This window comes from Loxodonta africana, chromosome 8 (assembly GCF_030014295.1).
Source record: "Loxodonta africana isolate mLoxAfr1 chromosome 8, mLoxAfr1.hap2, whole genome shotgun sequence".
In the NCBI taxonomy this organism is placed as follows: domain Eukaryota; kingdom Metazoa; phylum Chordata; class Mammalia; order Proboscidea; family Elephantidae; genus Loxodonta; species Loxodonta africana.
Window position 1 is genome coordinate 116308210 of NC_087349.1, and position 15989 is coordinate 116324198.

The 15989-nt window shown below is 47.8% G+C and overlaps 1 protein-coding gene across 2 annotated transcripts in view; it reads left to right on the plus strand.

Annotated features, from left to right (window-relative positions):
- Nucleotides 1-390: 390 nt before the first annotated feature.
- Nucleotides 391-15989, plus strand: part of TNS3 (tensin 3) — a 337654-nt gene continuing 322055 nt past the window's right edge. For both annotated transcript variants that reach the window (XM_064290241.1, XM_064290242.1), the window contains exon 1: nucleotides 391-502. The gene's annotated coding sequence lies outside the window, so the exon portion shown is untranslated. The remainder of the gene's footprint in view (nucleotides 503-15989) is intronic.

Below are 15989 nucleotides of genomic sequence, written 5' to 3' on the forward strand. Positions count from 1 at the left end.
CCACCAGTGGATCTGTGGAAGAAAGACGTGGCAGTTTGCTTCTACAAAAATTTACAGCCTTGGAAACCCTATGGGGTCCGACCATGAGTTGAAATCGACTCAACAGCTAGGGTTTGGGTTTTTGGTGCGTTTACAAAGGGGGTTTAGAGGCCCTGGGTGGGTAACCTTCCATCAAGACTTTACAAGGGAGAATGCCTGGCGGGGACTCGAAAGCTCGCCTCTGGAATTTTATTGTCACCAGGATGATTTCTCATTCTGTTTGCTTGGTAAAGTTCGTGATTTAGCTGTTTACAAACTTCCACTAGATTTATTACCGCCTGAAGGGGAAAAGAAAAAAAAAAAAAAACCAAAACTATGAAAAGTTAACAGTCTCTTCCTTTACTTTTTCAGCCCGAGAAACTAGCTGCAAGTCCACACAGTTTTAAGAAAAAGGCCTTTAAGAAGTCCAAAGTTTGTGGAGTTTGCAAACAAATTATTGACGGTCAAGGTCTCTCATGCCGAGGTAAGTCCATGTTTGTAATTCGTCTGGTTAAAGCAAAGCAGAACAAACTACCAAACAAACAGAAAAGAAAAGAAAACATTCTTTCGGGAGTTTCCAAAAATTAAATCATGGAATTCCCCTCCTTAGCCTCTGTTTACCCCTATTCTTACTTGGCAGGGAGCAACCTTATTTATGAAAATATGTGCTCATGTGAAAAATTTTTCAGCAAGAGCAAAGCTATTCATATGGAACAGTGGGCGACAATTCTTTGGTCTGTTCTGCAGTGTCAGTAACTCCGCTTATTCAGGTTGACTTTCTGAACTCTTACTGAAGTTTACAAATGACATTTTTATATCCTTCTGAGGTCAAGGTTCATTTTGATGTGCCTTATTTCAGCCTGTTAAGGTGTTACTCATATCACTACACCAAGCCACTAGCTTTCTGGTTTGATATTTAAACGTCAGGTAATTAGGGGAACTTACTAATAGTTTTGTGATTGTACATGTATAATTTGTACAGTGGATATGTGGCTATGATTTCTCTTGTTTCCCTCGAACCCCTGGAACTGGGGCTGGAGGAGAGGCTTACTGATGGTTCAGCAGGTATGCAGTCAGAGACAGGAGGCGGAGTTGGGGGCTGGGTCCTTGGCAAATGCTTGGGGTTGCTCTTGGACATCTTATATTTATGGGGTTTTAAATTTCCAGAAAGATGCTTACCTGTGTTTTATCGACTCCGCAAAGGCATTTGACTGGGTGGATCATAACAAATTATGGATAACACTGAAAATAATGGGAATTCCAGAACACGTAATTGTGCTCAGGAGGAACGTATTTATAGACCAGGAGGCAGTCGTTTGGACAGAACCAGGGGCTATTTCGTGGTTTATAATCAGGAAAGGTGTGCGTCACGGTTGTATCCTTTCACCATACTTATTCAATCTGTATGCTCAGCATATAATCTGAGAGGCTGGAGTGTATGAAGAAGAATGGGGCATCAGAATTAAGGGAAGACTCATTAACAACCTGCGATGGCACAACCTTGCTTGTGGAAAGTGAAGAGGATTTGAAGCACTTACTGGTGAAGATCAAAGGCTCTACAGCCTCCAGTATGGATTGTTGTTATTGTTAGGTACCGTCGAGTTGGTTCTGACTCACAGTGACCCTATAGGACAGAGTAGAACTGCCCCATAAGGTTTCCAAAGAGTGGCTGGTAGATTTGAACTGCTGTCCTTTTGGTTAGCAGTTAAATTTTTAATGACTGTGTCACCAGGGCTCCTCAGTATGGATTATACCTCAACATAAAGGAAACAAAAATCCTCACAACTAGACTAATAAACAGCATTATGATAAATGCAGAAAAGATTGAAGTTGTCAAGGATTTCATTTTACTTGGATCCATAATCAATGCCCATGGAAGCAGCAGTGAGGAAATCAAGTGATGTATTCCATTGACCAAATCTGCTGCAAATGACCTCTTTAAAGCATTAAAAAGCAAAGATGTCACTTGGAGGACTAAGGTGTGCCTGACTTTAGCCATGGTATTTTCAATCCCCTCATAGGCATGTGAAAGTTGGATGATGAACAAGGAAGACCAGAGAAGAGTTGACCCTTTGAATTATGGTGTTGGTAAAGAATATATAATATACCATGAAGTTCCAGAAGAATGAACAAATCTGTCTTGGAAGAAGTACGGCCATCGTGCTCCTTAGAAGTGAGGATGGCGAGACTCTGCCTCACGTACTTTGGACATATTATCAGGAGGGACCAGTCTCTGGAGAAGAACATTATACTAGTTAAAGGATCAGCAAAAGAGAGGAAGACCATCAAGGAGATGGACTAACAGTAGCTGCTATAATGGGCTCAAACACAGCAAAGATTTTGAGGATGGTGCTGGATCAGGCAGTATTTCGTTCTGTTGTATATAGAATAGGCTCGTTATGCTTCAGAACTAACTCCACAGCATCTAACAACTAATAACAAAAATTTCCTCTTTGGGAAATGCCCAGGGCCTTGACTGCTGGACTTCTGTTATTGTGAGGCTGCCTCCTCCTCTGTGGACTGCCTGGCAGATAGTCTTTGATGGCTATTTTGGAGTAACATGGCCGTGAAAGGAAAATGCACGCTATTCAGACTTTACTGTGTGTACAGTGTGACCAGGAGTCTCTCAGGGTCTCTTGAGATTCCTTCAGAGTTAAAGGGTCTGGGTCACAGCAGGAAGACGTGTACACTCTTCTTCTCTGAAGAGGTCCTCTGAGGTGGCCAGTCTCGATGAGCCGGCTCTCTGTGGGACTACTGCATTAGCACCTCCTCTTCCTCCCCTTACTGTCTCCTTGTGGCTCCCAGCGCTGAGGCCTAGTCTTGTCTCCTGGACAACCCAGAAGTCCACCCCTCTAACTGCCTCCCTGCCACCCCCAGCTGTCGCTGTTGCAGGGTGGGCTTCTCAGAGCTTGTAACTCCCCTTCGCTTCCTTTCCTGGATGCAGTCTTCTTGTGATGGGGGCTTTGGAGGCACCTCTTCGCCCTGAGAGGGTGAGGCTGGTCATCGGGAACTGAAGCGTCACTCGTCTGAGTAAATATCAGGCAGAGATCAGCTCCCCTGGATAGAGTTGTACTGAGTGATCTCTCTGAGGCTCCCCTCCACTCTATCCCACCCACCAACAAGCATGCTTTTGGAGATTCAGAAGAGGGGCTCAGAGGGTCCTGCATCTCCTGTGGACACGCAAGGCACGAGTACCTGGCCTTTCCTTGTGACCAGGAGGCGTCAGCTGTGGGGTGCTAATGGGAACCTCATAGGGCTGCTGCACTGCTGTGACAGAGCGTGGAATACATGTGCACCATGGGGCACCCAGGGTCTATCCTGCATCAGGCAGATCCCGTAGCAAAAAGATGACATGGTCCAGTGGGCTAAATGAGGATTTATTTAGAGTTATGGGTGTGGGAGAACCACCAGGGAGAGTGCATCTACTGAGGGTTGTCGCAGCTGAGCTGTTTCCACCTCAGACCTCCAGAGAGGAGAGAGGGAGCTAGTGCCACACCTGGAGGGAGAGAGTGGGCATTGTTGGTGATCCGGAGCAGAACCTGAGGGATGCAGCCAGCCAGAAGTGACCTTGCAGGGAGTAGCCTTCCTCCCCTCTGTGTGTGTGATCACCCCTGGCTCCCAGGGGCTGGAGCCAGCCAGCAGCCAGAGGGCCAGTGTGCCATTGGCGTCATTGAAGCCAGCCTCCAGTGCAGAGATCAGATGGATGTGACATTGTTTGACGAAAACTTGCGTGAGCCCGTGTATGAATGACATCCTGGCTCAGCCCACGAGAGCTTTTGCTCATCTCCTATGTCATCTTCACACACTGGGTGTCAAACTCAGGAAAGGTGCTCTAACCCTAAGATGGTGGCTTCTGTTTGCACAGCTCTCTGCAGTCTGCAGATGTAAAGTGGTGAGAAGGTGCGTTGCCTATTCTCTGGGAGACACCCTTCTTTATCTAGGCTTGCTCCAAATGCCTGGGGGTGAGCCTCTAGGTGTCTTGTCCTCCACTGTCAATAGGCCCCCTCTGGCCCCCAAGAACACAGTGGGGATTGGAGTCCTACGAAGTCTCTCCATATTTGGAACCCCATTTTCTTGTGCATTTCAGCTAGGTTGCACACTTAGTTGTGATTTCTCAAGGGTGGAAATAAGGAAAATGAGAATCATCATTGAATCAGGTGTCGTGTGGTCCGCATAGTTGAGAGGGCTGAGAAATTGGGGCCGACTGGCTGCCCTCCAGATCCTTCTCACACCCTGGGGTGGGTGAGCTGGCTGAAAGCCCTGGGCCTCACTGGCTCAGAGAGGGTGGTGGCCCTGTTGGCAGTACCTGGAGGGTACAGTGAGAGTTCACAGCATCCAACAGTGTTAGCCTCATGCTGTCATCTCTCATTTCCCCAGTGGAGGTGGCATGGCGTGGGCAACACCCACAGAGGACACCGTGTGGTCTATTCTTGGTTCATCACCCTGTGCTTTGGCATGGTCGGCAAGCCCGCCATCCAGGAGGCACGTATAACTGGTCCCATGCGTGTTACGTGGGAGACGGTGCAGCTCTGACTTGGGAGCACAGGCTGGTGGCTCAGACAGACCTGGGCTGCAGGTCAGGCTCTGCAACCACGTATTTGAGTGGCCAAGTCTCTAACCCATCTGAGTCTACAAAATGGGCATGATGATTTCTGCTCCAAAGGGCTGATGGGGGGCTTAGGTGAGATGGTGCAGGGAAACCGTTCAGGCAGCTTTCTAGCAACCAGTTTTGTTTTTGATGTTAGGAGGCTTTCTCCTGAATGCACCCAGCTAAGGTGTCGTGGGTGGCCCAGCTTGGTGGATGTCATACTTCTTGTTGGGTTAGCAGCTGCACACATGCGGATCACGAATGTAGACCTCGTGTAGATGAGCCAGAGCTGGGGGCCCTTTAAATAAAATGGCCTTGTTTCCCAAGATTTATAACACAGACTTCGGTTGCACTCACTGTGTTGTCTCATTTGAAGAGTAGTTTTTCTTTCTCTTCTTGATGTGAACGAGGCCTGAGTTAATGAAGAACTATCCCAAACATCTTTTTTAATACTTCAGTGGTTCTGTTTTTACCACCTGAAGAAAGTATTTATTATTTTCAAAGTGAATAAACCCAGTGAAGTCGAAGTAGCTTTGAGAAGGCCATGCGCCAAGCACACAGGATTCACACATGGCCGGTGTCTGTTCAACAGCAGGGAGCCTGTGTTTCCTCAGCTCCCGGAGGGTGTTCACTGTCTCCTGGAGCCTCCCTCACTTTGTGGGGAGCACCTGTGTCGGGGCTCCGTTATGCTCCCCTGTCCTGCAGGTCCCTGGATTTATCTTCCAGTTCAAAATGGGCTCTGTTTTGTGGCACTTTTGATATGTAGCATGTGAACTGTTAGGGAGGGCCCATAGGGGCCGATCATGGTGGTGTGGGCACGTGTATGATCATGTGTACGTGGGTGTGAGGGCCTGCCTGTGTGCACGTGTTACGCGAGCATGAGTTCCAGGGAGTGAGAGTAAGGCTGAGAGCAGCTCTGTGCTCGGGACACTTTGTACAGTTCAGCTGCTTCACAGCATCCATGGTCTGGTCTTGAGAGAGAGGGTGAAAGTGAGTGAGTCAGAGAGAGAGGGTGTGCTGCTTTTCTTGTTGAACGAGAAAGGCAGCAATAGTGTTCAAGACTGGCCAGAGGTGCATTATGCTTGTCTCGTTGTATATCATCTGGCTGTTTTTAGAAAGATGGCAAGGAGTGCTAACTACCAATAATGCTTTTTTTTTTTTTCTTAACAATGTGTTATGGAAATTTTCAAGCATACACATAAGTTGAGGACGTTGTTCTGCTTTAACGGGTATCAGCATTTGCCCATCTCATCTTGGTTGGAGTTTTAATTTGCTGTGAAGCAGAGGGATCCTGGGGGCAGGTGCCCCCTTACTGGGATAACTGAGGCATCCTTTGGCCTGGAGTCCTGCATGTGTGGTAACTGCTCAACATGGACATGCAGATGGCTGAGAGCAAGCTATACTTTTGTAGCGTGATCTTCATGCCATGTGTGCTAACATTCCTCACTTTTAAGAACCCAGGCGCAGCACCTTTTTCCCCTAGGTGACCTAAATTCTAGGTCAGTAGAGATAGGTTGGCAGTTCCAACTCAGCCTTGGAAGACAGGACCTGGTGATCTCCTCCCAGAATGCCACAACCTTGAAAACCCTATGGAGCCATTCTACACTGCACACGTGGGGCACCATGAGTCACAGTTGACTCAAGGGCAAGTAACAACCAAAACAGAGATAACTTTTTTGATACATCTATTTTTTTTTTCTTAAATAAAACCGTTCATTAACATTATCCCGTTCGGTGACCTTCGCTTTCCTTTCCATAATTGGCTCACCTTTCTCTTTCTCACTTTCCTTCTTTCCCACATCTCATTTTCCCTAGCAGGAACACCTTTGTGCCACTGTGGCCTCTGCCGCTGGGTCCTTGTGCCCGGGTCCCCTGCTCTGAGCCTTAGCACAGAGTGTAGGCTCAGGTGAACCAGAGCACAGAAGTACGTTCTTCCTCACAGGTTGCTGCCCTGTGGCTCTGGGGCTGCCATAGAACAGCTGGTTCTAAGAAAATGTCAGCGGGAAAGGAGGTGAAAACTTGGGCTCAAGTCCTGGGTCTGCCACTGGTATCCTAGGTGACTTGGATGTTTAGCTTTTGTGTCAGTTTTCTCAGCCATAAAATGGGTCTCATAAACAGAACCCATGAATGGGTTGGGTCAGCTGTGCAGAGAGGTGGAAGGGGCAGGGCCATGCCAACCCCTAGAGGCCAGCTCCCTGCCCCCCAGGCCATCCCTCAGTGCTGGGGCCAGTGCTGGCGTTCCACCCCAGAAATGCTGAGCCTGCCCACAGGGTGCTCCTTCAGCTCTTCCTCCAGTGGCGAGGCTGGTGTGAGTGTCCCCAGAGAGTTCTCTCTCCAGCTCACCCCAGCGGGCGTGGACAGTCATATGGTGTGAGTGTCCCTGTGAGCTCTGTGTCAGGCTCAGCCTCCCTGGTGGGTGTGCGCAGTCACTGGTGTGAGTGTCCCTGTGAGCTCTCTCTCTGCACAGCCTCCCTGGTGGACGTGCACAGTCACTGGTGTGAGTGTCCCCGTGAGCTCTCTCTCTGCACAGCCTCCCTGGTGGGCGCGTGCACATGCACCCTCCTCACATGGCTGTGGTACCTGCTGGCTGTCCTCCCCTTTCCTTGAGCTCCTCAGGTTGCCTCATAAAGGCAGTGCTCCTCTGCTCTGGGCTCCCAGGCTGGTGGGCCCGGTGTGGGCAGTCTGTATGAGGCGCTGGCTCCTGGACCATTTCTGGCAGCTAAGTGGTGGCAAGTGTCTTCCTGAAGCCTTGGCTGCCCTCTCCTGAGATCCGGTGGAGGCCAGGACCAGGGCAGGCTCCATGAACTGTGTGGTCCACCTCATCCATGTTGCTCACACCTGGGCACAGGAATGATGGGTACCAGGAACATATTCTGAGGAGCAGTGCAGGGTGGACCCACCTGAAGGATGGCCCCTACCTTCTGGAGGAAGGAGTGCAGCCCCTCAGGGAACGCATGGTGCAGGGCCAGAGGTGGCATAACGGAAGGAAGGGCAGCAGCTGGGTGCTGTTATCCTGATTTCTGGAGAGTGGAGTTGCTTCTCTTTTTTCCAGGAGAGGGTAGTTTCATAGTGATACATCAGCCGGGTTGGTATCCTGTCCTTGGGTGTACATATGTACGTGGGGCCCCGGACAGCTTCTCCTAGATTCTTGGTGGAATGTCTGTTGTCTTTTCTACGCGAAGCAGTTTTATAGAACTTCCTCACATTGTGGAATCGAAAACATGCTATAAGAATTGGAAACATTATATTTATGTACATGACGGTATTAATTATTTAATAAACTACCAAAACCAAACCCGTTGCCATTGAGTCAGTGATTTTGTTTTAATTTAGAGAATTCTATGTGTTAGGAGTCTTTTAGATGTTATCTTTTTCGTCATCATTTAAGTTAAATTAGATTGTTTATGCAGCCTACTAAGAAGAGGTTCCCGGATGACCCAGCCAGCCTGCTGCTCAAAGACAGGATCGCCTATTTGAGTACGGGAAGCACTGATGCATAGGCTGAGCTGGGCTGTGATAAGCACAGAGCATCCCAGCTGTGGGGACGAGAGGTGCTGAGATTAGTGCAGCTGGGGTGGCCAGGAAAGTTTCCTGGAGGCGGTGAAGTGAGCCTGGGCCTCGGATGTGTAGTTAGGACTGACTGTGTGTGGAGAGTGTGGCTTCAGAGGCTACACCAAAAAAAACCCAAACCCACTGCCATCGAGTCGATTCTGACTCATAGCGCCCCTATAGGACAGAGTAGAACTGCCCCATAGAGTTTCCAAGGAACGCCTGGCGGATTCGAACTGCTGACCTCTTGGTTAGCAGCCACAGTACTTAAGCACTATGCCACCAGGGTTGGAAGAGCTGAAATTCGTTGGGCAAACGTGCCTGAAGGTTGGCATGTGAGGTCAGTGGTGTTGGGCTCTGCCCTTGGACCAGACCCCCTCCATCTCTGCTCTCTGGTCTCATGGTCTCTTTATTCCCCGCTTCTTTGGAGGGGTGCTCTAGGAAGCTCATACGGATAATCTGGGAGTGGATTATCAGCAATCAGGAATATCAGAAAATGGTAATGCACGGCAGAGGCTGAACTGAATTTTATGGACCTGAATTTTAAAGCCAGAGAAACTAAGACTATGTATATGGAACCCAAGCAGAGAAATCTAGGAATCTCATTTGTGAGCAAAAATGGCTTCAAAATCCATTTGTCTCTCTCTGCTCCTAATTTGGTGGAGCCCTGGTGGTGCAATGGTCAAGAGCTCAGCTGCTAACCAAAAGATTGGCAGTTGGAATCCACCAGTCGCACCTTGGAAACTCTATGGGGTAGTTCTACGCAGTCCTGTCTCTAGGAGTCGGAATTGACTCGACGGCAATTTTGTTTTGTTTTGTTTACTCATAATTTATCATGAATCGTAATCTCTCCCTTTCTTATGAAAGCAGAGTTGAGGTGTAGGAATACTCAGTTCACAAGTTTGTGAAAAGGAAGTATGACCGTTTGATAAAGATCTCGGCACTATGCCTACCAAAAAAGCCAAACCAAACCCATTGCCGCCGAGTTGATTCGTACTATGCCTAGCATGTAGTAAAACCCAAAAAGCCAGACCTGTTGCTGTCGAGTGTATCCTAACTCACGGCAGCCCCACGTATTACAGAACACAGCTATGCCCCGTAGGGTTTTCTTGGCTGTCATCTTTGTAGAAGCAGAGCCCCAGGCCCTTCTTCGGTGGCACTGTTGAGTGGGTTTGAACCATCAACCTTTACGTTTGTAGTCAGGCGAAAGCCGTTGCACCACCCAGGGACCAGCACGTAGTATATGTGTATTAAATCGTAGGTATTATTATTTTTCTGAGATTTTTCTCATGGTAATGCCTTTGGTGTAATGGTTAAAATTTTAGGATCTAGAGTTTTGTTGTACGCTACGGTTGCCACCAGCCATGTGTGGCTACTGAACACTTGAAATGTGGCTGATCCAAATTGAGATGTGCTGTAAGTATAAAATACACTGGGTTTCGAAGACTTGGTTTGATAAAGGGAATGTGAAGTATCTCATTAATACATTCACAGTAATGGCTGATGTTGAAATGGCAACATTTCAGACATTGGGTTAAGGGCAATCTATTATTAAATTTAGTGTCATCTGTTCATTTTTACTTTTTTAAATGTAGCTACTAGAGAATTTTAAAAAAGTATATTTTTAATTAAAATTAGAAATACATGTTTTTAACCAGCCCAGGCTGGGTTGAATACTGCCTCAGCAAGACTGGGCCTAGAGATACTGGGGCTTGAAAGAGTGTTGGGATTCAGAGTTTGTAGTTCTCTAGTTCAATGCAAGCTGCAGTATTGGGTCCAGGGTGCATCCAAAACTGCAGGGAGAATCCCAGCATCGCCTCCCTTGTCTCAGAGAGGGTCAGGCTGCCCGATCAGCTCCCCTGTGGGTAGCTGGGGCCCAGGCCTGCCTTTCCCTAAGCAGGGTGAGCGGAGCAGAGGGTAGACAACCTTATCAGAGCTTGGGCGGTAGCCCCACCTCTGCCCCTGTGCCTGCTTTGCCTTCTGGAGGCCTGGCGCCACCTGCATGGCTGTCCACGCCCTGCCTTTCCTCACGTGATTACCCAGGTGTGTCTTTGCCATCCTTTCTCCTGTTTTGACCCCCATCTCCAGGGTGCCCTTGTCCTATTGCTGCCCATACCTAGAGAATGGCTCTGGTGACGCTGTAATTACCTAGCACGAGTGATGCGCACAGTGAGATCCCCGAATTCTGAGGTGGTGCCCTCCCTGATGTGTCTGCCAGCACTCCCCATCCCTCCCTGTGTGCTCCCTGAGTGGCCACACCCCCAGCTCATGCCTAACCTTCTGCCTGGAACACTCTTCCCCTGGCTGGCCGCCCGCACCTTCGGGTTCAGCTCAAGCATTCGTTCCTCAAATGCCTCCCCACCCATAATTTTCCTTTGTGTTCTGCTGCCCTTGTCCTTCCTATCACTGCCAAGAGTTAGTGATTAGCTAGCTATCTCTGCTCCCAGACTGGAAGCACAAGAGGGTCTGGCTGGGGTGGGTTGGTTGAAGGACCAGCCCCCTCCTGCTCTAGCTGTGTCCTCATTAGTCTTAGGGTACCTCTCTCTGAGCTGTCTTTGTTGAGCAACTACTGCATCTCAGGTATTATGCTCAAGGTGAGGCCCTCAGAGAGTTCAATGTCTAGGAGTAGACATAGGGTTATTCACAGAAACACAATCCAGTGTGATAAGAACTTCAGCCCAGGTATTTACAAGGTGCCCCAGGAGCACTGGGAGGGGACAGCATCTGGGGATGGGGTGTGGCGGGGAGGGGGAGGTGGGTAGCTCCCTTGTCAGGAGATCACTGAGCTTACATGTTCTGTTTGCATACTTACCTGTCTGCTCCACTGGACTGGGTGCTCTTATAACACATGTGGTCTCTTCTTTATTTTTGTGGCCAAGCCTGGGCTGCAGACCCAGGAGGTGTGCCGGAAATGTAAGTTGCCTGAAAATCCAAATGAATTTGTGTGGATAAATGCCTGGCCCATCCATCCCTTCTTCTCTGGCAAATCCACATCAAATGGTTTAAAACAGTATTTTGACTTCCTTTTTTTTTTATTAAAAAGGAATTTATTGGGTAAATAAAGGAGAACCTCTTGGAGCCCACCAGCAAGAAATAAAGCTGATCTTGTGAGTTGGAAAGGTATCCGGTGACTCTTCTGCCTCTCTCTGCCCTTTGGAGCCTCGTAGCCTCAGACTGCAACTTTGAGTGTCTGCTCCATTTTCGTATCTCTTTTTTTTTTTTTGTAGTAAGCATATATGGAGCCCTGGTGGCCTAGTGGTTAAGTGCCACGGCTGCTAACCAAAGGGTCAGCAGTACAAATCCGCCAGGCGCTCCTTGGAAACTCTATGGGGCAGTTCTACGCCGTCCTATAGGGGCGCTATGAGTCGAAATTGACTCGATGGCACTGGGTTTGGTTTGGTGATGCAGTGGTTAAGAGCTCGGCTGCTAACCAAAAGGTTGACAGTTCCAAACCACCAGCCGCTCCTTGGCTGGTGGATTCGAACCCCTATGGGGCACTTCTACTCTGTCCTGTAGGGTCGGTCTCTATGAGTTGGAAGTGACTTGACAGCAATGTGGTGTTTTTTTAAAAAACATATGTAACAAAGCATTTGACATTTAAACCATCTTTACGTGGACGGTTCAGTGACATTAATTATGCTCTTCGTGTTGTTCAGTCATCACCATTATCCATCCCCAAATTACACCATCTCCCTTAAGGGATGCTCGGTGTCCCCTAAGCTTTCAGTCCTCCTTTTTGTAGTTCTCTGCTAAACAATTTGAGGTAATAAGCCCCCCAAGCCTAAGGCCAGGCCCAACCCTGAGCCCAACCAAGAGTTTACTCTGTTCTCCCAGAAAGGCTCAGGCTTGCCCACACCTGGAAGGCACACACGCTTGTTTTGCTTTGGCAACTTGACATTATTTTCCCGAAGCCCAAGAAGGGACAGTCAAGCACTCTGCCCCATTCCCTGGGACCACATTTCTTCCGTCTCAGCCCTCAGATGGAAAGCAGTGCAGCCATGAGAGACCTTGTACTGTTTCCATTTTTTCATGGTCCATAAGCCTGCTTCCCATCCTTTGAGTACAACTTCCAATATGCCCAGTGTCTTGGCTTGCTTAGCCACCATACGCACACACTTTAATCTTCTCGGATTTGGAATGGAATCCTTCCTGTTTTCTGAGTCTGTGGGTGGAAGAAAGGCCTGGATGTCCCCACCCCCCCTACCCCCCAGCTTTTTCATAAGAATCTGGCTATCCCTCTTTTAGGTTTCCATGTGCTACAAGCAACTGGGTTGTCTTAATTAATTTGGCTAGAGGATTTTTTTTTTTAAACTTTTTGAGTAATGTAGCCAAACTGATAAATCCATGTTTTTAATAACGGTGATCTGGAATTTTTTCTTGAATCATGCGATCATCGATTTGCACAATTTTATTCAGATCAGTCGCATGTTGCTCTTCAGTACTCATTGTGTGACTAAGCTATTGACATGGAGAATTCAGTTAGCAGCCAGTTCACATGTTCTCCCAATTAGTAAAGGAACAGACTGTGATGTTTGACAATACCATGCAAGAATCAAAGAGATGTGATGTTGGCTGCCCTGAAGTGCCGCTAAGGAATGTTGAGAGGGGTCCTGATTCCGGGAGGTGGACTCCAAGGCTGGGCCCTCCATGGGGCTTGCAGACGTCTGCTGGGCCACGTGTGGACAAGCAGGTCCCTGAGTCCTTGCTGTACCCTGGGTACCTCCCTACAGCCACATCATCTCATACTGACTGCCGGGTGCAGGGTACGCACAGCCACGTGCACAGATGTACACCGGGTGCCCACAGGGATTGTGTCCCTCTGTCCCTTCCTGGTTGTCTGACTTTCATGTGGTGATGAGTCATGCTCACTGCTGAGCTCAGTGGTACCCGTGGCTGAGCTCAGAGCTCCAGCGAGACCCACTCATGGGTAGGATGGGGTGTGGTACCTGCCTCTTCCCCCAGATGTGCACCGTGTGTTCATAGAGTTTCCTGAATTAGACCTTAGACTCTTCCAGGGAATGGCATCTGCATCTTTCTCAACTTTTGCTTTTTAATATCCCATAGTGTATACCTTGATGTGTTCAAAGTAGACACATAAATAGTCTCCTTTGAAGCCATCACTTGTTGGGTGGGTGATCTTTGCACATTGAGTAGGGTACAGTTAGGGACCAGAGCTGGTTCCAAGAAACAAGGTGCCAGGTGGTGGGATGCCTGTCTCGGCATCCCTGGACTGTTCTTACCATACCGTAAGGCAGGCAGTGAGGTCCAACCACTGGTTCATGGCTGTTGGGATGATGATATGAATGAGTGGATATAAAAGTACTTTGTTGACTAGTACTATCTAAACACTAGTCATTAGTCACCATTGTAGCTGATCCAATACACAGTGGTTGAAGATGAAGGCTACCTTTTTTTTTTTTTTTTGAGAGTCAGCCCAAAGGCTCAGCATATGTCTTCAGAGCAAGGCAGAGCTGGGTTCAAGTCCCAGCTGCACTGCTTACCCCCTGTGCCTCAGTTTCCTCATCAGTAGCATGAGGATAATAACTAAAGCACTTCAAGGGGTTGTTGTGAGGAATGAATTCCCATATAAGCACTTAGCATGATGTTTATACAATAATAATCCCTTGGGTAATAACTTGTCATCTTCAGTGAGCGTTAATGATCATTTTTTGAGAACAGAAAATCAGTAAGTGGAAATAATTGGAGAAAGATTTAAGACTGAAATTCTAGGATTATGATATAATATGTTGTTGTTAATTGCCGTAGGGTTGCTTCTGAGTCATGACCACCCCGGGTGCACAGAGCAGAACTGTTCCACGGGGTTTTCAGTGCTGTGACCTTTTGGAAGTAGATCGCCAGGTCTTACTTCAGAGGTGCCTCTGGGTGGGTTTGAACCACCAACCTTTTAGTTAGTCCAGCGCTTAACTATTTCCAACAGCCAGGTTGCCTGAATAAAATAATATAAGTAAATAATAAATATAAATAATACAAAATAAGATAAACAATATAATCATAACATAACATGTTTTTTAGGGGGGTTGTTTTTAAAATCTCCCCCAAGTGTCGTTTCACGTTCTCGGGAACATCTAGAAGGAGATGGTATCGTATCGCGTGAGATGAATGGGAACAGCTATCTGTGAGGGCCTGGAGATGATCTCTCCGGCATTGACTCTCTGGGGAGGGCAGGGGCGTGTGGGGGTGGGTGATGCGTGATAAGGAAGCACCTCGCACAGCCTGCCCTGGAGGAGGCCCAACCTAGGGCTCTGGGTGGTGTGGATAGAAGGCGAATGTCCTGAGCCTGACTCCCCATTTTGGGCCACATGTTTAGTGGAGCACCGTGTGGGGATTTTAGCTTCCACACGGGCTGTTGTAGGAGGGTACCCCATAAGGAAATGGCATGGAGTCGGGGTGCAGACTGTGCACAGTCAGCAAGTCTTAGGGTCTCCACAGCCCTGAATGACCTCTCCACAGGGCTAGTGGAATAGTGACCTCACTGACTGACTTGCTGACTAACTGGCTGAGTGATAGATTTTGATTAATGCCCCCAACAGCTTGTACCAGAGCCCTTGTTGATGCTGGCCTTGCTGGCTTTCTGCCACCTTCTCACTCAGTGGCTGCTACCCTTCTGCTTGCTCCTTCAGGCCTTTCTTGATACCCGATATAAAATGTCAGCCCATACGCCTCCACCTCCAAGCTTTCCCTTCTCACCTGCTTTGCTTTATTTTTCCGTAGCATGCATCACCGCTATCCGATTTATTTTTTTGCTTCTTATTTTCTCATTTTTACTTGCTTATTTTCTTTTGCACTGGAATGTACGTTTCATGAGGGACTTTTCCACTGTTCCCCAGTTGTATCCCAGGGTCCAGACCCCTGCCTCCCACATTGGAGATGCTCGATAAATATTTATGCAGCTAAGGGATGCGTCAGTTGTAGAGATGTTAGTGAGTACCTGTTGAATCAATGAGGAACAAAAGGTAAAAAGGATTTAGTGCACTTTAACTGCTGCTTGGCTTCACATGTTTCAAAAAAAAAAATCTAACGTGTTCAAGATGGGCAAAGATCCCCTCAGGTTTCTGAGCCCACATGTTCTTTCTCCCGGTAGAGACTTATCTCGAGGAGAACATTTTCATTCTGTGGACGGGATTTTCTCTTAAGATTTGTAATTACATCTTTCCTCTCAGCTTTCCTTTGTAGATCAGGGAATTGCAGTACATTTCTGGCCTGTGTCCCTTGTAAGATGAGTGTAGTGATTGGGAGGGGACTTGCTGGAGATTGTAGAAAGAAAACAGCACAGCAGGGGCTTGTATTACATGATAAGGGGTTCCTGTCTTCAGGGAATATTAATCAGGCTCTAAATGTGACTCTTTGATATGATTTAAGGATAAAAAAAGTCCTGTGTAAGTGTACCAGAGCCATGGTGGTTCAGTGGTTATAGAGCTATGGCGGTTAACCATAAGGTCGGTAGTTCAAATCCACCAGCTGTTTCTTGGAAACCCTCCAGGGCAGTTTACTCTGTCCTATAGGGTTGCTTTGAGTAGGAATCGACTCTAGGACAATGGTGTATAGAAATGTACTGATTTAAATTGGGATAGAAACATTTGAGCTAAGTTTTTTACATATGTGTTGTGTGTGTGTGTGTGTGTGTCTTCAAATAAAATAATTTTAGCTGTTGTTTTTATTAGCATTCTAAGGTGTGGGAATAGAACCTGACCTCTTTTCCCTTCATGTAGATGTATGTATAGATGGGAGTAGTGGTGGGAAGTGGGGGGTGGGCTCACTGACATGGGAGTCCGGATCCTGGCGGAATTAGTGGTTAGCTCTTTCACAAGAAGCT